General features: G+C 45.9%; 1 pseudogene; it reads right to left on the bottom strand.

Annotated features, from left to right (window-relative positions):
• LOC142313016 (uncharacterized) overlaps positions 1 to 27,649 on the bottom strand; it is a 183,075-nt pseudogene that overhangs the window by 27,108 nt on the left and 128,318 nt on the right.

The following is a 27,649-nucleotide window of genomic DNA, read 5'->3' as shown; positions in this document are numbered from 1 at the left end:
GTGAGATTCTCACATTGCACTTGTGCGAGTGACTCTGCCCTTAAAGTTTAACTAGATTAATAAATCTCGGAAGAGAAAAACACTCAGGTGACCCAAAAATGTTTTGGTTTGCTGGTCTTGAAGTATTGAAACCTCTATCGAGATGTGGAGATGGCCACAAAGCACTTTTACAAAAAGAGGCATTCTGGATAATAAATTCAAATGCATAGGGCCCCTAAGGGTTAAATGATAGATCATTTCTGGCCAATTTTATTCAGGCCGCAGAAAAAGGAAAAAACTATCATGGCTATTTACATATGTCAATTAATTGCCTCCGATAGAAGACTTGTTTGTTCATTTATTTTAATGGTTGTCAGTATTTGTATCACATTGAAGTCATGTGAAGTGCTCACCTTTGTCAGGTATTGAATTCTATTGAGCACGTCAGCCTAGAGGTGGACCCGTAGAAGCACCGATCGGCACAAAGTTGCCGTCCTCCTGCTCAGTGCTCCTGTTTGCACCATCTGTGGCTGCTGTTTTCACACGCCTAGGTCAATAAGAGAAGAAAACTTTTACGATTGAAGTGTGCCGCTGCTGTATTGTGTTCCTGGATTACTGCTTTACCCATTCCTGAGTTTGACAAGCAGAGCACCTCCAGTTTCAGCCAGAAAGTCCTGCGGAGCAGTCAGGATTGCGGTAAGTGAGACCCTTGGCTGCCGCGTGGTGCTGCAGATGTGCTACTTTCTTGTTAGACTTCATCTTCCATAGCTATTCCTGAACCTATGCAAGTAGACCAAATGAAGTTGGCTAAAACACCGCCAAGAGGTCCATCGCCTCGAAGAAAAGTGCTTCTACTGTGGCAGTCCTGAACATCTAATCCACTCCTGTTCAAAGAAATCGAGAAACCTTCCAAGCCTAGGGTCTGATGGAGAGGCTACCCTGGGCAAGAGAATCTGTTCTCTGCCTGTGTCAGTGGCCATTTCCTGTGGTAACACCCGGCTCACCTATCTGAGTTTTATCTGGATTCCGAATCCGCAGGAAACGTCATGCAACAGGCGGGGTTGAACTGGTATCAGATTCCCATTAAATGTCTCCAAAGTCCCATGGTGTTGTCATCTGTTGACGTGAAAGCCTTGTCTGAGAATGATCAATTCATTACTGAGCTGGTGGAACTTCAGGTGCATTCAATGTTGCATTTGGAAAAGATCACCTATGTGCTACCCTTCCTGTCCCATTCTTTGCTTCTGGGTCTGCCATGGCACGAGACAATCTTGGATTGGAGGTCAGAAGAAGTGCTTCATGGGGTCCAGTCTTGCCACGAGAAATGTCTTTTTCCCACCGTCCTCCACGACCGCCGGCTACTCCGTCAAACTACTGAGTTTGCCACCTGCTTATTGGTCTTACACGGATGTCTTTGATAAGAAGGAAGCATAGACTCTACCTCCTGAAGACCATGTGATTGTCTTATAGATCTACTTCCCAGTTCCACTCCTCTTCTCCTCAAGGTCATATCTACCTTCTGTCCCAGGCAGAAACCCAAACCATATCTGAGTACATCAAAGAAAATATAGTGGGGGATTTATCCAGAAATCTTCCACCCAAGCTGCAGCTGGTTTCTTCTTTGTAAAGAAATAGGATGGCTTTCTCTGGCCCTGTATTGACTAGAGGGATGTCAATGAAATCATGATCTAGAATAAATATCAGCTGTCCCTCATACCAGAATTGTTTGATCATCTCAGAGGCTCCATAAGCTTGACTAAACTCGATCTTCAAGAAGTGTATAACCTGATCCGCTTATGCCAGGGGGACAAATGGAAGACCGCTTTTAACACCAGGAACGGTCATTGTGAGTATTGAGTAATGCCGTTTGGGCTCAGCAATATCCCTGCGGTCTTCCAAGAATTTGTAAATTACATTTTCTGTGATCTTATCTACTCGTGTGGTAGTATGCCTTGATGACATCTTGGTGTTCTCACCTGATCTGTCCACACACAGGAGGAAAGTCAACCAGGTCCTGCAGAGGCTTAGGGAAAACTAGGGAAAACGCTAAGTTTGAGAAGTGCGTGTTCTAGCATATTTCCTTTCCTGGGTATCATAATCTCTGAACCTGGGTTGAGGATGGATCCTGAGAAGACGTCTGTGATTCTTAAGTGGCCTCGTCCAAATGGTGTGAAGTCTATCCAACAGTTTCTGGGTTTCGCTAACTACCACCGTCAATTTTATATTACATTTCTCATCTCTAACGGCCATGATTTCTACCTTGATCTGCTTGGGTGCTAATCTGAAGGAGTAGACTCCAAAGGCTGAGATCGCCTTAATCTCCCTGAAGCAGGAATATTCATCAGATACTGCGTTGCATAGTCCTAAGGCTAAAAAACAGTTCTTTTTGGATGTGGATATTTCTTCCTCTGTGGCAGGGGCAGTCCTTATGCATAAATCCTCTACCTGGAAATAGTAACCTGCTGTTTCTTTTCCAAGGCCTTCTCTTCGCCAGAACGCAACTATTCGATTGGAGATCAAATGTTGTTGGCGATTAAGATAGTTTTGGAGGAGTGGCGATATTTACATATATTCCCCAACCATAAGAGAACATAGGCTGAATCCATGCCAAGCTAGGTGGTCGTTGTTCTTTGTCCGTTTTAACTTTGTCCTCCATTTTTGGCCAGCGGACAAGAACATCAAAGCGGATGCATGGTACAGGTCCTTTTTATCAACTGACTAAGAGGAGCCTCAACATATCATTAATCCCTCTAGGATACTTACTGTGGCACTGGTAAATTTATCTTGTTTTCGTTCTTGAAAGACCTTTGTCACAGAGGTTAACAGGAAGCTAGCTCTATAGTGGGGTCACTCGTCTAAGTTGGCTGCTCATGCTGGGCTTCCATCAGATCAGTTACTACCACTTCCTGTGCTGCCCGCTCCCTGGCAGCATATTGTAATGGACTTCATCACAGACCTTCTGGTATACTCCGGTTACTCCATCATCTGGGTGGTGGTGGATGAATTTTCTAAAATGGCCCACTTTAGTCCCTTGTCTGGTCTTCCATCTGCTCTAGTACTCGTTGAGAAGTTCACTCAGCATATTTGCCGCCTGCGTGGTCTACCGCTCTACAGCGTATCACCCAGAGGGCATCCAGTTTACTTCCCGGTTCTGGAGGGCTACCTGCAAGTTGCTGAATGTCTCCTGGGACTACTGCCTACCAACCTTAATTCAACGGTCAAGTGGAGTGTGTCAACAAAGTCCTTACCTACTTCCTGCGCCACTTTGTCACTTCTTACCACAGGGACTGGTCAAGCTTTTGCCTTGGCCAAAGTTGTCGTACAACAACCATTTGAGCAACGCATCGGCCCTTTTTCATTGTGTATGGTCATCAGCCCAACATCCCTTTCCCTGTGGGCATTACTTTGGAGATCCCTGTGGTCACCAACTTCGCTAAAAGTTTCTCCAAAATCTGGGAAAACACCAGAGCCACACTGATGAAATTGCCCAAAAGCATGAAGAGGCATGCAGATATGAGATGTCTGGACCCACCTATGGCTCTAATCAAGATATATCCATCTCAAAGTGTCTTCCTACAAGTTGGATCCCTGCTACATTGGACCTTTCAAGGTTCTTAAACAAATGAATGTTGTCTCTTACAAGTTGAAGCTTCTGACCTCATAACGTATACCTACGTGTGTCACAGCCTGATATGATTTCAAGAGGGGATCAGAAGTTCACAGCATATTATTGATCGCATATCCCCTTTAGTGCCTGTTCATTGTTTACCTTGCGGTGGAGTGTATTTAATGCCATCTGATACTGAAGGGGTTAAGGTGCAATTCCATTCTACACGTATTTAAAAGGTAGTTGTAATCTCAGCTGCAGCCACTCCATTCTGCTATAAATATCCGCTCCTCACTCATCCCTATGCTGGCTATAGCTCATTTCTATGCTGTTCATCTTGAAGGAGCTTGACTCTGCAGAGATGTGGAGTTGTTACTGTTGCAGCTGCGAAGTTCCTGCTGAAGAAATCTTGAAGATCTTTTTGTTGTCTTTCCCCACCTGTTTGCCTTACCTACCCATGGTTGTCTTATTGCAGTGGCAAGATTGGCGTCTCAATGGTCTTCAATACCCAGGGTGAGTTCTGTGGAGCTACTGAAGGGAAGAGTGGGCAAAGATCGCCAATTGTAGATCTGCCGTGAGATGGGCTCTGGCTCAAAAAACACTGAATGCTGTCATACATTCAAAGGTTATTTCAAGACAGTATTAGTTTATGGTTTTGCAAACTTATGCAACCACATTATTTTAGCTTTTTATTTTTCCATTCAAACAGACTTCAGTTAGTTTCTCCAAGTATTTCTAGATATTATAGACGACATTGCAGGTGGAAAAAGTTCTGAAATTACTCATCTTGGTAGGATTTCTTACATGGTAAAAACCTGGCATTTTATCAATTTCAATGGCTGCTCACTTTCCCAGTCCCACGTGCTCGCTGCCTGGGAGTAACTCTAGACTCTGATCTCTCTTTCAAGCCACACATCCAACCCCTTCTCCACCTCCTGCCACCTCCAACTCAAAAATATTTCCCGGATCTGTACATTCCTTTCCGAAGAAGCTGCAAAAACCATAGTACATGCCCATATTATCTCCCGCCTTGATTATTGCAACCTCCAACCTCCTGCTCTGTGGCCTCCCTTTTAACAGTCTAGCACCCCTACAATCTATTCTAAACTATGCAGCCCGACTAATCCACCTGTCCCTCCACTACTCTTTGACCTCTCCTCTCTGCCAATCCCTTCACTGGCTTCCCATTGCCCAACGACTCCAGTTCAAAACCCTAACCATCACCTACAAAGCCATCCTCAACCTGTCTCCTCCTTACATCTGTGACCTAGTCTCCCTGTACGTACCTGCACGTAACCGTCGATCCTCACAGGATCTCCTTCTCTACTCCCCGCTCATCTCCTCTTCCCACCATCGCATCCAAGATTTCTCCCATGCCTCCCCCATACTCTGGAATGCTCTGCCACAACATATCAGACTCTCGCCTACCCTGACACGCTTCAAAAGGACCCTGAAGACCCACCTTTTCCGACAAGCCTACAACCTGCCGTAACCATCAGTCTGATATAGCGCCACACGACCAGCTGTACCCTCACCTACTGTATCCTCCCTTGTAGACTGTGAGCCCTCGCGGGCAGGGTCCTCTCTCCTCCTGTACCTGTCTGTCCCTTGTATTGTTTATGATTATTGTACTTTGTCCCTATAATGTATACCCATTTCACATGTAAAGCACCATGAAATAAATGGCGCTATAATAATAATAAATAATAATGATTATGGCGTACAGCCAATGAAAACCCAAAATAATAGAAAAGGCCTGGCTCACTAGGAGGGGAAGAAAAGATTCAGGTGCTCGGAAAATATAAGTCCAGTAGATGTAGAGAATCCGGCACACAAAATAAAGTTGATTCCAAAGATAATATTTCGTTTGAATATATTTTTTATTATTATTGTTCTTGTGGGGATATCAAAAAGACATGCGTGAACAAGTCCAACGTTTCGACCAAAACCTTTGGTCTGTTTCAAGGACTGTGAGACATAAAACAATATATCAAAAAACAGAAAATTACATAAAGTAAATAAAGTAAAACATACAGTCACAATAGGAACTGTTTTCATCAATAGAAAGAACAAAAATTGAATCACCCAATAGTGAAAGGAAAAACTGGGATTACAATAAGTTTCTCCACAAGAAGTCACAATATTTATGAAATTGAATGCAATATTTCATTTCAAAAGTATTTGTACATCATATTTATAATGAAAAGAAAAAAGGATGATATTAAGGAAGTTACTGAGTAAATAACACAAACCTCAAAGGGTTATGGTATGGTGTGTATCGCGTAGAATATTCACTCGCATAGATTTAATGCATATCACTCTTATATAGCCTATGACCAAAAGAGGGATAAATCAGGAATAGCATGAGTAGAGTAAAATACACAACTGGAGATAAAGTCATGTGAGTCATCAAAAGAAAAGGATAATGACACTGTAGGGGATAAGTGTAATTACCTTAATACCCTCACATAAATGATAGGATGACAATCGTCCTCTTATTTGACTTGTTAGGAAGCTGTATAACCAATGACACGGATGTTATACATAAGATATATGTCTTTGCAAAGAGCATGAGTGGTAAATTGAATGTATTAATGTAGAAAATATGCGTATATATACGTAGATGGTCGTCTAACCATCCGAGATGGGAGAAAATAGTGTCTCCAACGTCTCTTATATAAAATGGGATTGTGAGCAAAAACAACACCTAGCATTGATTAAATCCATAGGTTTGAACACCTGTGACTCATGATCTAGAACATGTATAAAGGAGAAATACAGGGTGAATAGCTGTCACATTACCAATTAGCATATCAGTATGATGGAAATGTCTGTATAGATAACAAACAAAACAAAGTAAAAGGAGTCACCTGTAAAGGGGTTGTCTATGTCTGGCGCAAAGAAAGCCTGAGGCAGGTACAATAAGGCACCTGAGTATAGATGAGGTAAGATATTATGACACAAACTGGTCTATTTATTATGAACTAAAATGATACAGTGCTTACCCAGAGGGTGAGATTATTGGAAAAAGGTCCTGGGTATGATCATGGGGCCTGTGTACAGAAGGCGATAAAAGGGTTACGTGCCAAAGTTATATGTGAAGCCGATGAGGCCTAGCTAAGATCATACCTTGTGCCTGTTCCTTGTGGTCGCCGTGTCTAGAGGTGCCTGGAGGTGGCCGGTGACCTGCCACGTGTGGGTTATATGGGCTGTGAAATAGATGGAGCCGCCTGTGTATTTCCTGTTTGTGAGCTGGAATGAGGCTTGGAACGCATGACGCGCAGGCGCCTCCCGGGGTATCCGGAGGGCGCATGCGCGGAAGGCGGAACCAAGCGTCACAGTGAGGGGAGGTGATGACCAGTGGAGCGCATATCTCGCACGCGCTGCCCGCAGCGGGCAACGCATGCGCAGCAGGCACTCCACATGGCGTGTGTAATGGGAAACATAAAGACAGAGCGGTGGATGGGATGCATCATTCTGTAGCACAGCTTCGATATCAAATCATAGAGCATGTATCCCCCTTAAGACGAGGGGGTAATAGGATACAAAGGCTCAAACAAAGGGAAGCATATTGGATACATACCCTACAGACCCTCGAACCCAGGGGTCTTAATAGGGAATATGAGACTTTTCATTGAGATTTCCATCTATGATATATCGCACTATTACTGTTGTCCTCATTTAATCTGTTCTCTTTCACAGATATATGACTTCGTCCTTAACAGATGCTTCTCATGATCAGTAAATATTATATTACCTGAATTACTCATGTAATGTAAAGCTGATATATTGCCAAATGCATATCATGGATACATGTATATCATCTACGTTTTTCTAATTGTGTTCTTTCCTTCCCTCTCCTTTTAGGCCCATCCTACCTGACCTCACCTTCATCTCGCTGCGAATCACAAGCACCCGGGCATCCCTGTTCCTGCTGTTTCACTGGATGGTTATACCTGTACACGCTGGCTATACTGTTTCTTTATGTACTTTTAGATGGTTCACTTTTGCGCATGCGCCGCCAATTATTTGACGATGCATGCGTGAGACTTATTCCATCTTCCTATCATACTTCTACCCCATACTATACACACCGTGGTTGTGCTGTCTTCTGCGCACGCGCTGCCTGAAGGTCGGGCTGCGCCTGCGCATGATACATCCCATCCACCGCTCTGTCTTTATGTTTCCCATTACACACGCCATGTGGAGTGCCTGCTGCGCATGCGTTGCCCGCTGCGGGCGCGATATGTGCTCCACTGGTCATCACCTCCCCTCACTGTGACGCTTGGTTCCGCCTTCCGCGCATGCGCCCTCCAGATACCCCGGGAGGCGCCTACGCGTCATGTGTTCCAAGCCTCATTCCAGCTCACAAACAGAAAATACACAGGCGGCTCCATCTATTTCACAGCCCATATAACCCACACGTGGCAGGTCACCGGCCACCTCCAGGCACCTCTAGACACGGCGACCACAAGGAACAGGCACAAGGTATGATCTTAGCTAGGCCTCATCGGCTTCACATATAACTTTGGCACGTAACCCTTTTATCGCCTTCTGTACACAGGCCCCATGATCATACCCAGGACCTTTTTCCAATAATCTCACCCTCTGGGTAAGCACTATATCATTTTAGTTCATAATAAATAGACCGGTTCGTGTCATAATATCTTACCTCATCTATACTCAGGTGCCTTATTGTACCTGCCTCAGGCTTTCTTTGCGCCAGACATAGACAACCCCTTTACAGGTGACTCCTTTTACTTTGTTTTGTTTGTTATCTATACAGACATTTCCATCATACTGATATGCTAATTGGTAATGTGACAGCTATTCACCCTGTATTTTTTCTTTATACATGTTCTAGATCATGAGTCACAGGTGTTCAAACCTATGGATTTAATCAATGCTAGGTGTTGTTTTTGCTCACAATCCCATTTTATATAAGAGACGTTGGAGACACTATTTTCTCCCATCTCGGATGGTTAGAAGACCATCTACGTATATATACGCATATTTTCTACATTAATACATTCAATTTACCACTCATGCTCTTTGCAAAGACATATATCTTATGTATAACATCTGTGTCATTGGTTATACAGCTTCCTAACAAGTCAAATAAGAGGACGATTGTCATCCTATCATTTATGTGAGGGTATTAAGGTAATTACACTTATCCCCTACAGTGTCATTATCCTTTTCTTTCTATGACTCACATGACTTTATCTCCAGTTGTGTATTTTACTCTACTCATGCCATTCCTGATTTATCCCTCTTTTGGTCATAGGCTATATAAGAGTGATATGCATTAAATCTATGCGAGTGAATATTCTACGCGATACACACCATACCATAACCCTTTGAGGTTTGTGTTATTTACTCAGTAACTTCCTTAATATCATCCTTTTTTCTTTTCATTATAAATATGATGTACAAATACTTTTGAAATGAAATATTGCATTCAATTTCATAAATATTGTGACTTCTTGTGGAGAAACTTATTGTAATCCCAGTTTTTCCTTTCACCATTGGGTGATTCAATTTTTGTTTCTATAGATGAAAACAGTTCCTATTGTGACTGTATGTTTTACTTTATTTACTTTATGTAATTTTCTGTTTTTTGATATATTGTTTTATGTCTCACAGTCCTTGAAACAGACCAAAGGTTTTGGTCGAAAAGTTGGACTTGTTCACGCATGTCTTTTTGATATCCCCACAAGAACAATAATAATAAAAAATATATTCAAACGAAATATTATCTTTGGAATCAACTTTATTTTGTGTGCCGGATTCTCTACATCTAATGAAAACCCAAAAGTCATTATCTCAGAAAATTAGAATATTTTATAACACCAACTGAAAAAATTATTTTAAACTCATGAAATGTTGGTGCCTACTGAAGAGCATGTACAGTAAATGCTTCAGTACTTGGTCGGGCTCCTTTTGCATGAATTACTGCATCAATGCAGCGTGGCATGGAGGTGATCAGCCTGTCGCACTGTTGAGGTGTTATGGAAGGCCAGGTTGCTTTGATAGCAGCCTTCAGCTTGTTTGCATTGTTGGGTCTGGTGTCCCTCATCTTTTTTTTTTACAATACCCCATAGATTCTCTATGGGGTTTATGTCAGGCCAGTTTGCTGGCCAATCAAGCACAGTGATACTGTGGTTAGTAAACCAGTTATTGGTACTTTTGGCAGTGTGGACAGGTACCAAGTCCTGCTGAAAATGACATTTCCATCTCCGAAAAGCTTGTTGGTCTGAGATAAGCATGAAATGCTATAAAATTTCCTGGTAGATGATTGTGCTGACTTTAGTCTTGATAAGACACAGTGGAGCTACACCAGCAGATGACATGGCACCCCAAACCATCACTGATTCTGGAAACTTCACACTAACCGTCAAACAGCTCCACTCTTCCTCCAGACTCTGGGACTTTGATTTCCGAATGAAATGCAAAATTTACTTTCATCTGAAAACACCTTGGACCACTCAGCAACAGTCCAGTTCTTTTTCTCCTTGAACCAGGTAAGACGCTTCTGGCGTTGTCTATTGGTCATGAGTTGCTTTTGACACAAGAAATGCGACAGTTGTAGCCCATGTCCTAGATACGTCTGTGTGTGGTGGCTCTTGAAGCACTGACTCCAGCAGCAGTCCACTCCTTGTGTATCGCCACCAAATTTTTGAATGGCCTTTTCTTAACAATCCTTTCAAGGCTGTGGTTATCCTGGTTGCTTGTGCACCTTTTTCTACCACACTTTTTCCTTCCACTTAACTTTCCATTATTATGCTTGGATACAAAACTCTGAACAGCCATCTTCTTTAGCAATGACCTTTTGCTGCTTACCCTCCTTCTGGAGTGTGTCAATGACTGCCTTCTGGATATTTGTCTTCTCCAGTCTTCCCCATGAATGATTAGACTACTGAACCAGACTAAGGGACCATTTTAAACACTTAGGAGGCCTTTGCAGATGGTTTGTGGTAATTATTCTAATTTCATGAGATAATGACTTTTGGGGTTTTATTGGTTGTAAGCCATAATCATCAACATTAACAGAAATAAACATGTGAAATAATCCCTCTGTGTGTAATGACTCTATAGAATATATCATAAACACGTGAAGTAGATCACTCTGTGTGTAATGACTCAATATATGTGTGTTTTTGTACTGAACTACTGGAATAAATTAAGTTTTAGATGATATTCTAATTTATTGAGATGCACCTGTCCATTTATTTTTATGAAATATGTGTTCATTTTGCAATAGTTTTTACATTTTTCATGTTAATTCCATATCAGGATATGGAAACTCAAAAGGCATAATTTTATATGGGACGTGTTCATTCCACTATAAACTGCACATTCCCCGTGTCTAGGATGTACGGGAAACCTCATACACCTTATTTTTAGGATAATAAGTTTTGTTCCTTCTTCTTAGAAGACCCTGATAAAGCAGCCACAGCTGGTGACTGAGAAGAATCTGTGACTTCTCTGCATTTAGTGGTCACTACTCACCTGGGCGGTTATCTGTAGGAACCTCCTCTTTACTCCGCTCATCACCCCTCACATATGTCTCTGTAGTATTAATATGGGTCAGATCTTCCCCCTGAAACAAATATTGTAAAAGTCACAGACAGATGGAGAAGTCCCATCTATGATCAGCTCTAATCCTGCCATCTCCACCGCTCTCATTACACAAGTATAAACCATGTAATACTGGGGGATAAAACAAGACTGAGCACAAGACCTTCACAGCCGTCTACACATCATAGGGAGATTTCATGGCACCTTCTCTCCATCTACCTGATGATCCTGAGGAACATCGGGATCTTCTTGTTTACAGTCCTGTGGGAGAAGAGGACGGGGACATCTCTCTGGTGTTGTCCTCTTACTGGATAGACCTGGAGGAGACACATACAGGGACTGAATTCATTCCTTACATACAGATAATTATAGGCCGTGTGTATTTAGTCCTGTCTATTACCTGGTGATGTGAGGGGCTGGGGAGCCTCCATCATGGCGTCCTTGTACAGATCTTTGTGTCCTTCTAAATACTCCCACTCCTCCATGGAGAAATAGACGGTGACGTCCTGACACCTTATAGGAACCTGACACATACAATGATACCGTCACCCCCGATCCCTTCATAGCGTTACTGTATAATGTCCCAGCATTCCCAGCAGTGTCACCTCTCCAGTCAGCAGCTCAATCATCTTGTAGGTGAGTTCTAGGATCTTCTGGTCATTGATGTCCTCATGTATCGGGGGGTGAGGCCCCGTGATTGGGCTCAGGGGTCTTCCCCATCCCTCAGACACAGGGGCCTGACAGCGCTCACTAGAGGTCTTCTTCACTACTGTGTAATCCTGGTTATGGAGAGACACAGTAAGAAATCTCACTCCAGACATTTCCAGAGTCCTCACCTCTCCAGTTCTGTCCATCTGTTATTCCCATAGCTAAGAATGATGTAATGTGACGTCATCAGAATCTCTCACCTCTCCAGTAAGCCGGAAGAGGATCTCTAGGGTGAGGTGTAATATCCTCTCCGCCATCTTGTCACTGTCCATATCCATCCTTCACGGGGCAATCAGGAGAATTCTCTTCTATAGAAGATCTCCACTGAGAGGATCCGATATTGTAGGGACCTAAATGGGGAGAAGATGATTATGTAACATCATAAAGAATCCACTGTAATAATGCAATTACTGGAGATAATAAGGGGAAACAAATGAGGAGACAGATCGTGTAGATTGTGTGTGGAGGGAAATATAAGGTTAATATCCGGTCAGGACGGATCCTCAGTGATTGAGGTCACAGTGATGTCACCATCACAAAAGTTACAGACAATAAAGGGCCACAGCGATCACGTGTCATACATAGTGACATCACGGCTGAGATCAGTGACGTAGCTGCAGTGATGTCATTAGAGACTGAAGGAAACACAGGAGCATCAGCCCGAGAACAACACATCTGCACTTATATAATCGTACTGCTGCGCCCCCTGTGCACTCTCCACAGCAGAGGATGTCGGGGAGAAGGGTCCGGTCTGTCGGATTCTCCACAGTCAGATCTTTTACTTCCAGAAAATAAACAGCGGCCGGATGATTCTGTCAGCAGAGAATAGAGAACACAGGAGCCGACAGCCGAGTGTTCCTGTATATGGGATAAACCACCGAGCGACCGATTGTTCTCCCCCCAGCATCTAATGTGTATGGAGCCTGAGCCCAGTAATGGGGATTCTCCGCCTGGGCTGGTGACAGTAACTGGCAAGTGCTGGGGCTCTGAACAGACGGGGCCCACTCGCCATTGGAAAGAACGGTGATCAGTTCTGCGGCCCCATGGCAAATTTCTGGGCACCGCAGTGTTCGAGTCGCCAGCCGCATTTTGCTGGGTGACAGCTCCACCAGCACTTGTGCGATCACTGCTGAATGCTGTGTGCATTGAAGTTCACCTGTGGGCGGACTTAGTACGTGATGCACTCCTGTGTCATAGATGAAGAGGAGCCGCAGCGCCAGCATCACTCAGAGCGGTCTGTTCAGCCCCCACAGCAACTTGTATGCCTCCCGAGAGCCGTCTGCCCCAGCATCATGTATGCCCCACAGAGCTGTCTGCTTCCAGCAACGTATATGCCCACCAGAGCTGTCTGCCATCCAGAAATGTGTATGCCCGCAGAGCTGTCTGCTCTCTCCCATGCAACATGTATCCCCCATCCAGAGATGTCTGCCCAGCCCCCCAGCAACATGTATGCCCCAGAGCTTTCTGCCCCTCCCAGCAAAATGTATGCCCCCGCAGCTGTAAAATGTAAATTTCTAATACTTTGATGAAAACCCTTTGTTGGCAATGACGGCCTGAAGTCTTGACCTCATGGCCATCACCAGACGCTGTTTTTCCTCCTTGTTAATGCTCTGCCGGCCTTTACTGGAGCGGTTTTCAGTTGCTGTTTGTTTGTGGCCTGAAGTTTAATCTTAAAAAGTGAAATGCGTCTGTATTGGGTTTACATCAGGTGATTACTCGGCCATTCCAGAATATTCCACTTCTTTGCTTTAATAAACTCCTGGGTTGCTTTGGCTTTATGTTTTCGGTCATTGTCCATCTGTATTATGAATCACCGACAAATCAGTTGGGCTGGATTTGAGCACACAGTGTCTCTGAAAACCGCAGAATTCATACAGCTTCCTCTGTCCTTTGTCACATCATCAATAAATACTAGGGAAACAGTGCCGTTGCCAGCCATGCATGCCCAGCTGTCACACTTCCGCTTTTGATCATGATCGACCATCACACTGCCTCCGCCGTGTGTTACAGATAATGTAGTATGCTTTGGCTCATGAGCTGTATCATGCCCAGCCATCACACTGCCTCCGCCGTGTGTTACAGATGATGGGGTGTGCTTTGGATCATGAGCTGTATCATGCCCGGCCATCACACTGCCCCCACCGTGTGTTACAGATGATATGGTATGCTTTGGATCATGAACTGTACCATGCCCGGCCATCACACTGCCTCCGCCGTGTGTTACAGATGATGGGGTGTGCTTTGGATCATGAGCTGTATCATGCCTGGCCATCACACTGCCCCCACCGTGTGTTACAGATGATATGGTATGCTTTGGATCATGAGCTGTATCATGACCGACCATCACACTGCCTCCGCCGTGTGTTACAGATGATGTGGTGTGCTTTGGATCATGAGCTGTATCATGCCCGGCCATCACACTGCCCCCACCGTGTGTTACAGATGATATGGTATGCTTTGGATCATGAACTGTATCATGCCCGGCCATTACACTGCCTCCGCCGTGTGTTACAGATGATGTGGTGTGCTTTGGATCATGAACTGTATCATGCCTGGCCATTACACTGCCTCCACCGTGTGTTACAGATGATGGGGTGTGCTTTGGATCATGAACTGTATCATGCCTGGAAATCACACTGCGTCCGCCGTGTGTTACACATGATGTGGTGTGCTGTGGATCATGAGCTCTACCATGCCCAGCCATCACACTGCCTCCGCCATGTGTTACAGATGATGTGGTGTGCTGTGGATCATGAGCTCTACCATGCCCGGCCATCACACTGCCTCCGCCGTGTGTTACAAATGATGTGGTATGCTTTGGATGATGAGCTGTACCATGCCTTCGATATACTTTTTTCTTTCCATCATTCTGTCTAAGGAATGTTCTTCCAGAACTGTGCTGGTTTTTTAATATTTTTTTAGTAAAGGCCAATCCAGCCTTCTTATTCTTGAGGCTTATGAGTGTCTGGCACCGTGCAGTGAACCCTCTGTATTTTCATTCATGCAATCTTCTCTTTATGGTTGATCTGGATATGATACGCCAACATCCTGGAGAGTGTTCACTTGGTTGGATGTTGCATGTCTTTAAACTTTTAATACTAAGTTACTCCCTCGGCCTCACACAATGATACTCCATTACCACCCATAAAGATGGCCGCATGCTGGACCTCATCTTTACCCGCCTCTGTTCCCTATCTAACCTTTCAAACTCACCTCTCCCCCTATCGGACCACAACATATTTACATTCTCTTCCCTCTCCTCACCTAGCACTCAACCCCCATTTTAGAAACTTTCACTCCCTTGCAGAAATCTTAAAATCCTTCACTCACATTCACTCTGAGTTCCTCCTCCCTCTTGCTGACATTGCTTCATTACATGATGCAGATGTTGCTGCCACTCTATATAACACCACAATACGTACAGCTCTTGATTTGGCTGCCCCCCTCACGCATAGCAAAACGCACACAATCAACAGACAACCCTGGCATACCAGCCTGACTGAAGAACTGAGACAGGCCTCCAGAGCGGCTGAATGGAGATGGAAGAGATCCCATTCCACAGAGCACTTCATTGCATACAAACAGCCCTCACCAATTTCAAGTCCACACTCACTGCTGCAAAACATAACTACTTCTCATCCCCCATATCCTCCCTGTTACACAACCCTAAACCATACCTCCCAACATTTAAAGATGCCGCGGCAATTTTAGGACACGCCCCTAACCACACCCATTTTGCAATCTGTCATGCCCACATCCAATCCTTTTCAGCACTGCTGATCACATTGTTTAAGGCTGCGTGCCCACGATCAGTATTTGCAGCATTTTGGATGTAGCGTGTTTTTGCTGTGTCCAAAACGCTGCATTGTACAGTACAAGCACAGTGGAGGGATTTCTAGAAATCCCACGCCCACTGTGCTTGTTTTTTCTGCAGCAAACACTGACCTGCGGAGCGTCTTTCCAGACTGCAGCATATCAATTGTTTGCTGCAGTTGCATGCGTCCTCCGTAGGAAGAACACAGCAGGAGACCGCAGCGCACTGAACTCTGATCGTGGGCAGAGGCAGCTGCGTTCTCTTGCAGAGGACACTTGCAGCCCCGCAGGTCAGGAACCGCTGCCTCCAGGACACAGTGAGTCCTGATCATGGGCACAGGCAGCTCCGGTCTCCTGCGTTCTCCTGCAGAGGAGACGTGCAGCCCCGCAGGTCAGGACCTGCTGCCTCCAGGACACAGTGAGTCCTGATCATGGGCACAGGCAGCTGTGGTCTCCTGTGGAGGAGACGTGCAGCCCCGCAGGTCAGGACCCACTGCCTCCAGGACACAGTGAGTCCTGATCGTGGGTGCAGGCATACGCACATATACGGTACATATTTGAAGACAAATTCCCTAAAATACATAGAACCAGACAAATCTATACACAGTCATCTACACTGACATACATAGATATATACATCATACATATACACACATTGGAGGTAATAGCCCCGCTTGTCTCTGTCCAGCTCCTCCTTGGCATGTGATCACTTGGCATCACTTTAACAGACCTAGCCACGCACAGTGCACACTGACACCGCTGTGTATGTATCACAAGGGAGGATGGGGGTTTTATATACTACCTACTAATATATATATATATATATATATATATACACATATACACACATACATACACACTACATATCACAGGAGGGGCTGGGGGCTACAGTATATACATCACAAGAGGTGCTGGGGGCTACAGTATATACAGCACAGGAGGGGCTGGGGTTATAGTATATACAGCACAGGAGGGTCTTGGGGCATAGACAGTACTTGAGGGGGCATACATATTAGGCCTGTTTCAGATGTCAGTGATTCTGATATGTATGTGCTAGTTTTTATACGTACCAGAATCACTGACCTATGCAGACCCATCATAATCAATGGGTCTGCACACACATCAGTGATTTTTCACTGACCATGTCTCCGTGCGGCGTACATGCGTATCCGTGATTGCCACACAGAAACATGTCAATTTTTTTTCCGGCATCACTGATGTCCCACGGACCACACTATGGTGTGATCCGTGAAACACGTACCAGAAAAACACAGACATTTAAAATAAAAAGCTTTTTCAACTCACCTTCTCCAGCGATGCGGAGTTTGACAGCTGCTCTCTGCTTCTTCCTGCCTGGTTCATTATGGCATGCATATTCATTTATGCAGCCAGAGCCAACCCGGAAGTAGCTGCAGAGGTGAGACAGTGGTGACTGGATGCTGAATCGCGGGACTCTTCAGCACTACGGAGAGCAGGAGCAGGGGCAGGTGAGTATATGTCCATGTGCAATCACGGAGTACGGATCACGTATCACGGATTGCACATGGACAACCACTGTGTGCCGAGAATCACGGAGTATGAAGGGACATATGCACGTCAGTGAAGAACGTCTGTGTTTTTCACTGAGGGGCATACACGTTACTAAGGGGTATACACATACTGGGGGAAATACACTTTACTGTGGGGCATACAAATTACTGGTAACATAGCTATTACTAAGGGGCATATAGCTCTGGTGTTGGGGCTTTTACAGCTCTGGGGGAACATACAGCTCCGATGGGGAGGCTGGTGGCATACAGATCTGGTGAGGTGGGGCTGGAGGCATACAGATCTGGTGAGGGGGCTAGGGGCATAAAAATCTGGTGTGGGGGCTGGGGGGCATACAAATCTGGTGGGGGGGTGGCTGGAGGCATATAGCTCTGGTGTGGTGAGGAGAGAGCTGGGGCATACAGATCTGGTGAGGTGGGGCTGGAGGCATACAGATCTGGTGAGGGGGCATAAAAATCTGGTGTGGGGGCTGGGGGGCATACAGATCTGGTGGGGGGGTGGCTGGAAGCATATAGCTCTGGTGAGGAGAGGGCTGGGGCATACAGATCTGGTGAGGGGGGGCGGGGGATTCAGATCTGGTGGGAGGAGGCTGGAGGCATACAGAGCTGGGGGGTCCTGGGGGGCATATAGATCTGGTGGGGGTGCTGGGGGGCATACAAATCTGGTGTGGGGGCTGGGGGGCATACATCTGGGTAGGTGGGGGGGGGCACATACAGCATTGCTTGGTGCTGCAGCTGCTTTCCCTCCAGTCTCTTCATCTGTGGACAGAGCTCAGCATGTCGGCGGTAGCTCCGCCCACAGATGAACTTCGTACACAAGCAGCCCAGCTGAGAGCAGTGCACTGGGCTGCAGGTGCCGGATTTAAAGCGCCGGCAGCCAGGAAAGTGCTGCTGCCGCCCACCCATAACAGCGGCAGCACACAAAGCCAGAGCAGTGAAGCAGCGCTCGGCTCTGCTCATGTGGATAGGAGGGGGAGAAAGTCAGACGGGAAGAGAGCGGGTGGGCGGAGCCACGGGACACAGGGCTCACGATCGTGACACCCGCACAAATCCGGTACAGTCCCGCTGTATCCGGGACGGTTGGGAGGTATGCCTAAACAGCTATTCAACACTTTTAATTCACTGCTCCATTCCCTGACACCTCCCCCCTCTCCTCTAATCTCAGCTGAAGACTTTGCCTCATTCTTCAAGCAGAAGGTCGAAGACATCAATGAAAGCTTTGACACACAGTCCCCACAGCCCCTCCCCATAACTACTGAGCGATGCTCCTCCATATCAAGCTTCTCCACCATGACAGATCATCTCTCCTCTCTAGATTGGATCTCACCCCCTGTGCAATTGACCCACTCCCATCCCATCGCATCCCAAACTCACTGCAGTCTTCATCCAGCACCAAACCCATCTATTCAACTTATCACTAACAACTGGTGTCTTCTCCTCATGCTTTAAACATGCCTCTATCACACCCATCCTCAAAAAGCTCTCCCTTGACCCAGTCTCTGTGTCTATCAGTTTTTATCACGTCTTCCCTTTGCCTCAAAAATACTGGAACAACATGTCCATCTTGAACTGTCTTCCCACCTTCCCGCTCCCTCTATGACTGGCTATAATCTGGCATCTGTCCACTGAAACTACTCTAATTAAAGTCACAAATGACCCACTAACCGACAAAGCCAGCGACACTACTCTGTTCTTCTCCTCCTAGACCTGTCTTTTGCTTTTGACATCATGGACCATTCCCTCTTGCTACAGATTCCCTCATCTCTTGGTATCACAGACTTGGCACTATCCTGGATCGCTTTCTTATCTAACGGATGATACTTTCAGTGTCTCCCACCCTCACACTACCGCCTCATCCGCCCCCCCCGTCTGTGTCCCCCCAAGCAGGCCCGGACTGACCATAGGGCAATTCTGGCAAATGCCAGATGAGCCGATCCCTGTAGTGGGCCTATGCCTGTAGTGGGCCGCTGTATCTGCAGTCACCGCCGCGCTCCTCAATAGTGTTTGCAGGCCGGGCACACTAGCTGCAGCAGGACCAGGAGGCAGCGCTCTCCTGTGCCGGCCCTGTTGTGCGCTGATGTGCAGGCCCGGCATGCACACACTGCTGAGGAGCGTGCTGGTGCCGGTGACCACAGCTTCCTCCTTCCTATGCAAATGTATTTGCATCTTTCAGACGTAAATAAATTTGAGCAGTGCGCCGGGACTGGGCCCCGCCCTCAACGTGCAGCAACGTGATGAGATCAGCACCTTGCCGACGTCATCACAGTGCTGCGAGCGCCGGCACACAGGAGACATCAGGAAGCGGTAAGCTCTCCATGGAGGAGACGAATAGACAGGTTTCATTAATGGGGATGAGTGGGGAGGGGCTGAAGACACATAACGGGGAACATTTGTGAAGGAACACAGCTTTGTGACAGGCAGAGGGGGAGTACTCTATTCTGAGGGAGGATGAGGGTGAGGCAGGAGTGTGTAGTGATGGGGTAGTGTAATTTGTGTGTGTAGAGGGTGATGGGGGGTGCATTGTATTATGTCTGGGGACGGGGTAATGGAGAGTGCATTTTATTGTGTGTGGGGGAGGGGTAATGGGGGGTGCATTGTATTATGTGTGTGTGTGTGTGTGTAGTGGGTGATGGGGGGGTGTATTGTATTGTGGGGGAGGGGTAATGGAGCGTGCATTGTATTGTGTGTGTGTGTGTAGTGGGTGATGGGGGGATGTATTGTATTGTGGGGGAGGGCGAGGGGTAATGGAGCGTGCATTGTATTGCGTGTGTGTGTGTGTGTGTGTGTGAGGCTAATGGGGGTGCATGGTATTGCGTGTGTGTGTGTAGTGGGTGATGGGGGGGTGTATTGTATTGTGTGTGGGGGGAGGGCTAATGGAGCGTGCATTGTATTGTGTGTGTGTGTGTGTGAGAGGCTAATGGGGGTGCATTGTATTGCGTGTGTGTGTGTGTAGTGGGTGATGGGGGGTGTATTGTATTGTGTGTGGGGGAGGGGTAATGGAGCGTGCATTGTAGTGTGTGTGTGTTTGTTTGTGTGTGTGGCTAATCTTGGTGGATCGTATTGTGTGTGTGTGGGGGGAGGGGTAATTGGGGTGCATTGTAGTGTGTGTGTGTGTGTGTGTGTGTGTGTGTGTGTGTGTGTGTGTGTGTGTGTGTGTGTGTGTGTAGGGGTAATGGGGGTGCATTGTATTGTGTGTGTGGGGGGAAGGCGCGGAGTCATTAATCGAGGACTAATTAGTGGGATATCAGTTATATTAGTCCTGGACCTGTCCAACAGGTACAATCCCCTGTAGTGACTGCAGCGCTTGTAGAATGATTAGGACACAGGTATGTGGCGGAACAATCCAAAAATCAGGGAAGCAAAGAGCAGAAAATACATCAAGGTCTGCTACACACTCCAAAAATGTGTCACATAGTGCCATACAGTACTCACATAGTGCCATACAGTACTCACATAGTGCCATACAGTACTCACATAGTGCCGTACAGTACTCACATAGTGCCGTACAGTACTCACATAATGCCATACAGTACTCACATAATGCCATACAGTACTCACATAGTACCATACAGTGTCACATAGTGCCATACAGTATCACATAGTGCCGTACAGTGTGACAAGAGTGATATAGTGCCATGCAGTACTTACATAATGCCATATGGTACTCACATAATGCCATACAGTGTCACATAATGCCATACAGTACTCAAATAGTACCATACAGTGTCACATAGTGCCATACAGTATCACATAGTGCCGTACAGTGTGACAAGAGTGATATAGTGCCATGCAGTACTTACATAATGCCATATGGTACTCACATAATGCCATACAGTGTCACATAATGCCATACAGTACTCAAATAGTACCATACAGTGTCACATAGTGCCATACAGTATCACATAGTGCCGTACAGTGTGACAAGAGTGATATAGTGCCATGCAGTACTCACATAATGCCATATGGTACTCACATAATGCCATACAGTGTCACATAATGCCATACAGTACTCACATAGTGACATACAGTACTCACATAATGCCATACAGTGCTCACATAGTGCCATACAGTGCTCACATACTGTCATACAGTGCTCACATACTGTCATACAGTGCTCACATAGCGCCATACAGTGCTCACATAGCGCCATACAGTGCTCACATAGCGCCATACAGTACTCAGTGACATACAGTATGCACATAATGCCACACAGCAATCTTATCAAAAACAGTTCAATCGAATTGAGTTTAGAGACAAGTACAAAGAACCTCAATTACCAGAATAAAATATAAACTTTATTGATATCAAAATTTAGTTAAAATACCCCCAGTGACTGTGAGCACACAGGGGCATACAAGGAAAATTGAAGAGCATTACCAAATGGGATCCCTCTAACAAGAGAGCTGCTCTTAAATATGGGGATTATATACAGATGTGTGTGTAGCATACACCCCCTTTAGAAAGCTAATTATTCCTTGATGTCCCTTAAATATCAAAAAGCATTCACTACACCATAGGGGTACAATAGGGTAAAAGGGTGGACAGTCTCTATGGAGTCCCCATCTCACCCTATACACGCTTGCTCCTACCTACCGACGGGGGGGTTTGACGCCGTAACTATTTTGGGCGCCCCCGTTCCACGTCGGCTTACCCTAAATGCACCCTACCTCAAGGTGAATGGATACTAAATAATTTTTCAGAATTCATAAATAATTCAAGAAATTTGACCTACAAATACACATCCTGCAATTCAGATAAATTAATTAATAAAACATTGCAGAATGGTTACAACCCATAATCGTATAGTCTTCCTTTGAAAGAAAATGAATCTCTGACTGACATTCATGGATCAGATTAAATGCAAATATTGTACAACCTGTACGAAGAATGCACAAAAAGGACCTAAATAACTAATCCTCAATGCATTCAAAAATGAGTATAAATGGCACCATGGGGGCGGAGTAGGGTGGAAGGGGAGACAAACTCTATGGGGTCCCTATCTCATCCCTATCCCACGTCGGCTTTCCCTTAATGCACCCTACCTACCTAGTTCACCTTTGAGGTAGGGTGCATTAAGGGAAAGCAGACGTGGAACGGGGGCGCCCAAAACAGTTACGGCGTCAAACCCTCCGTTGGTAGGTAGGAGCAAGCGTGTATAGGGCGAGATAGGGACCCCATAGAGTTTGTCTCCCTTTCCACCCTATTGTACCCCTATGGTGTAGTGAATGCTTTTTGATATTTAAGGGACATCAAGGAATAATTAGCTTTCTAAAGGGGGTGTATGCTACACACACATCTGTATATAATCCCCATATTTAAGAGCAGCTCTCTTGTTAGAGGGATCCCATTTGGTAATGCTCTTCAATTTTCCTTGTATGCCCCTGTGTGCTCACAGTCACTGGGTGTATTTTAACTAAATTTTGATATCAATAAAGTTTATATTTTATTCTGGTAATTGAGGTTCTTTGTACTAATGCCACACAGTACTCACATAATGCCACACAGTACTCACATAGTGCCATACAGTGTCACATAATGCCATACAGTGCGAACATAGTGCCATATAGTGTCACATAGCTCTAGTGTGACAGAGTGATACAGCGTCACATAGTGCCATACAGTACTCACATAATGCCATAGAGTACTCACATAATGCCATAGAGTACTCACATAGTGCCATACAGTGTCACATAGTGCCATAGAGTGCTCACATAGTGCCATACAGTGCTCACATAATGCCATACAGTGCTCACATAGTGCCATACAGTGCTCACATAGTGCCTAACAGTGCTCACATAATGCCATACAGTGCTCACATAGTGCCATACAGTGCTCACATAGTGCCATACAGTACTCACATATACAAGTGCAGAAATATATTACACATTCACCATGCGAAAAGTGGTCTTGTGTACCCCCAAATGCCAGGGCTGAATTTTAGTCCCAGTCCAGCCCTGGTCCCAAGGTTCAGTTCTAGGACCCTTGCTATTCTCAATCTACACCTTTGGCCTGGGACAGTTCATAGAGTGCCATGGCTTCCAATGTCATCTCTACGCTGATGATATGCAGATCTACCTCTCTGAACCGGATATCACCTCCTTACTAACCAAAATCCCACAATGTCTGTGAAGCGATGGCCGAGAGGACCACCGCGGTGCAGAGTAGGTTACAGTACACAAGACGAGGTGCGAACAACAAGGGTGTATTTATTAACAGGCGGGGAAAGATGTGGAGAAGGCAGGTTCAGGCACGGGGTATACAGTGGCAAAACGGGATTTAACAACACTTTTGTATTCTCTAGCTGGTCCGCTCAATAGCACGGTGCTCCAACTATTACAGGTGCAAGAAACACAAAAAACAGTCAGGTACAATGCTACTCTGCACGTAACCTCTCTGGCCTCTGCTAAACGGGCCACACGGATGCCGTGTTCTACCTACTGAAGCCTACTTTAGCCCCTAGTATGTGCACAATATTCAACTCACAGTGATGCTGGGGACGTGGATCCAGTCCCGGGGGCCCCCCAACAACAGTCTCATCCGGAGGTGTGCACTTCTCCTGGGCCGGGTTAAGGAGATCAAAATCTTCTTCTTGCTTCAGATTCCTCGCTTGTTCCCTGTTATCTGCAAGTCTCTCTCTCGATTCAGAAGAAAAACTCCATTCCTCCGAGACACACCGGCTGTGTGTTCCTTCACACGCTTCTAAAAGCGAAACAGAAACTCACTTCTCTTCTTACACTCGGGCTGTCCATTAGCACACTTTCTGCAGGGGGAGCAGAACATTCCATTACCCCTCAACACGGGGAGGTTTCTGTCTCTTAAAGTGGCAGCGTGTTTCTTATTGTCCATAGCAGTAGCACCCCCCCAATATCTGTTTGCTATTTCATCCTCCTGTTCTGCTCGATTTCTAAAACTGAACATGGACAAAACAGAATTCATCATCTTTCCCTGCCACCCCATCTTAACTGGCCATCAAAGTGGATGGCTGCTCAAAAACCCCAGTCATGCTTTCTTGCTGCATGGGGATAACCCTTGACTTTGCTCTATTCTTAAAGCCACATATCCAAGCCCGTTCCACCTCCTGCCGATTCCAACTCAAAAATATTTTTCCTGGATCCGTACATTCCTTGACCAAGAATCTGCAAAAACACTAGTTCATGCCCTTATTATCTCAGGGCTTAACTACAGCAACCTCCTGCTCTGTGGCCTTCCTTCTAACAATCTCGCACTCATACAATCTATGCTAAACTCTGCTGCCCGACTAATCCACCTGTCCCCTCGCTATTCCCCAGCTTTTCCTCTCTGGCAATCTTTTCACTGACTTCCCATTACCCAAAGACTCGGTTTCAAAACACTAAAAATGACATTCAAAGCAACCACAATCTATCTCCTCCATACATCTGTGACCTAGTTTCACAGTTCTTACCTGCACACAACCTCCAATCCTCACAAGATCTGCTTCTCTCCCCTCTTATCGCCTCTTCCTACAATCGCATACAAGATTTCTACCGTGTCTCCCCCATACTCAGGAACTCTATACCACAACATATCAGACTCTTGCCTACTGTTGAAACCTTCAAAAAGAACCTGAAGACCTACCTACTTAAACAAGCCTACAACCTGCCATAACCCTCAATCCACTATACCGCTGCCCGACCAGCTGTACCCTCTCCTACTGTATCCTCACCCATCACTTGTAGATTGTGAGCCTTAATGGGCCGGGTCTTCTCCTCCTGTACCAGTCTGTGCCTTGTATTGTTCATAATTATTGTACTTGTCTATGTATGCCCCCCATTTGAACATGTAAAGAGCTATGGCGCTATAATAATAATGTTGTGAAAGGCTCTCTCTTCACTATGGTAATTATTCAAAAATCATCCAATCATCCACCAATGTTGTCTTCCGTAGACCTCCAGGACTTTTTGCATTGTTGAGGTCACCAGAGCTTTCTTTCTTTCTCAAGATGTACCAAGATGTACCAAACTGTAGATTTAGCCACTCCTAATATTGTAGCAATTTCTCAGATGTTTTTTTCTGTTTCTCCTGTATGGAGAGCTCCTTTGACCGCATGTTTACTTCTCAGCAAAAGCTTCAAAATGCAAGCACCACACCTCAAATCAGCTCCAAGCCTTTTATATGCTTAATTGAGAATGAAATAACCAAGGAATTGCCCACACAGCCCATGAGACCACCAGAGAGTCAATTGTCCAATTACTTTTGGGCCCTTTAAAACCAGGATGGTACATATAAAGAGCTGAAACTCATTTACCCTTCATCAAATTTTAATGTGAATACCCTCAAAGCGAAAAGTCCGGACTTTATGTCCATTATTGAACTATATCCTGAATATGTTTCAGTAAACATTTGAGGTTTGGTTCGCTGGCAGCAAACAAAACGAGCGTTCACGAGTGTGAACCTTGCCTGAGGAGGTTCAGAATCACTGATGGGCATCTCTAGTAAACAGGTAAGAAACCTAAATTTATGTCAGTGTCCAAATATATATGGAGCTAACTGTGTGTTTGTATGTATTTTTGTGAATTTCTCTTCAAATATGTATATGTATGTACAGTACAGACCAAAGGTTTGGACACACCTTCTCATTCAAAGAGTTTTCTTTATTTTCATGACTCTGAAAATTGTAGACTCACATTGAAGGCATCAAAACTATGAATTAAAACATGTGGAAAGAAATACTTAAAAAATTGTGAAACAACTGAAAATATGTCTTATATTCTAGGTTCTTCAAAGTAGCCACCTTTTGCTTTCATTACTACTTTGCACACTCTTGGCATTCTCTTGATGAGCTTCAAGAGGTAGTCACCGGAAATGGTCTTCCAACAGTCTTGAAGGAGTTCCCAGAGATGCTTAGCACTTGTTGGCCCTTTTGCCTTCACTCTGCGGTCCAGCTCACCCCAAACCATCTCGATTGGGTTCAGGTCTGGTGACTGTGGAGGCCAGGTCATCTGGCGTAGCACCTCATCACTCTTCTTCTTAGTCAAATAGCCCTTACACAGCCTGGAGGAGTGTTTAGGGTCATTGTCCTGTTGAAAAATAAATGATGGTCCAACTAAATGCAAACCGGATGGAATAGCATGCCACTGCAAGATGCTGTGGTAGCCATGCTGGCTCAGTATGCATTCAATTTTGAATAAATCCCCAACATTGTCAGCAGCAAAGCACCCCCACACCATCACACCTCCTCCTGCATGCTTCACGGTGGGAACCAGGCATGTAGAGTCCATCCGTTCACCTTTTCTACAAAGAAACGGTGGTTGGATCCAAAAATCTCAAATTTGGACTCATCAGACCAAAGCCCAGATTTCCACTGGTCTAATGTCCATTCCTTGTGTTCTTTAGCCCAAACAAGTCTCTTCTGCTTGTTGCCTGTCCTTAGCAGTGGTTTCCTAGCAGCTATTTTACCATGAAGGCCTGCTGCACAAAGTCTCCTCTTAATAGTTGTTCTAGAGATGAGAAGGTGTGTCCAAACTTTTGGTCTGTACTGTATGTAACTGTGTATGTGCATGGGGCCCACTGAGACTCTATCACCTGGGGCCCAAGAGAACCAGGAGCCGCTCCCCACCTACCTCCAGCTGCAGGACCGCACGGCGCACACTAGATATATGGCTGCTCTGTGCTTCCAGGACCTGTGATGATGTCACATGGAGGGGAGGAGTCAGGGTCACATGATCAGCTCCTCAGTGTATGCAGGACTCTGCTGTGCTGGGTGTCATGGTGCTGGATGAGGGGAAGGTTATGTGTGGGGTCAGGAGGGGTTTACAGTGTGGATGTAGCAGAGCCGTGTGTGTACGAGGTGTACGGAGCAGAGCCGTGTGTGTATGAGGTGTACGGAGCAGAGCCGAGTGTGTACGAGGTGTACGGAGCAGAGCCGTGTGTATATGAGGTGTATGGAGCAGAGCCGTGTGTATATGAGGTGTATGGAGCAGAGCCGTGTGTATATGAGGTGTATGGAGCAGAGCCGTGTGTATATGAGGTGTTCGGAGCGGAGCAGTGTGTGTACGAGGTGTACGGAGCAGAGCCGTGTGTGTACGAGGTGTACGGAGCAGAGCTGTGTGTGTACGAGGTGTATGGAGCGGAGCTGTGTGTGTACGAGGTGTACGGAGCGGAGCCGTGTGTGTACGAGGTGTACGGAGCGGAGCCGTGTGTGTACGAGGTGTACGGAGCGGAGCCGTGTGTGTACGAGGTGTACGGAGCGGAGCCGTGTGTGTACGAGGTGTACGGAGCGGAGCCGTGTGTGTACGAGGTGTACGGAGCGGAGCCGTGTGTGTACGAGGTGTACGGAGCGGAGCCGTGTGTGTACGAGGTGTACGGAGCGGAGCCGTGTGTGTACGAGGTGTACGGAGCGGAGCCGTGTGTGTACGAGGTGTACGGAGCGGAGCCGTGTGTGTACGAGGTGTAC

The sequence above is a fragment of the Anomaloglossus baeobatrachus genome, chromosome 5 (genome assembly GCF_048569485.1).
Source record: "Anomaloglossus baeobatrachus isolate aAnoBae1 chromosome 5, aAnoBae1.hap1, whole genome shotgun sequence".
NCBI classification, from domain to species: domain Eukaryota; kingdom Metazoa; phylum Chordata; class Amphibia; order Anura; family Aromobatidae; genus Anomaloglossus; species Anomaloglossus baeobatrachus.
Note: the sequence above shows the minus strand (reverse complement) of the source record. Positions and strands in the feature narration are given on the sequence as shown.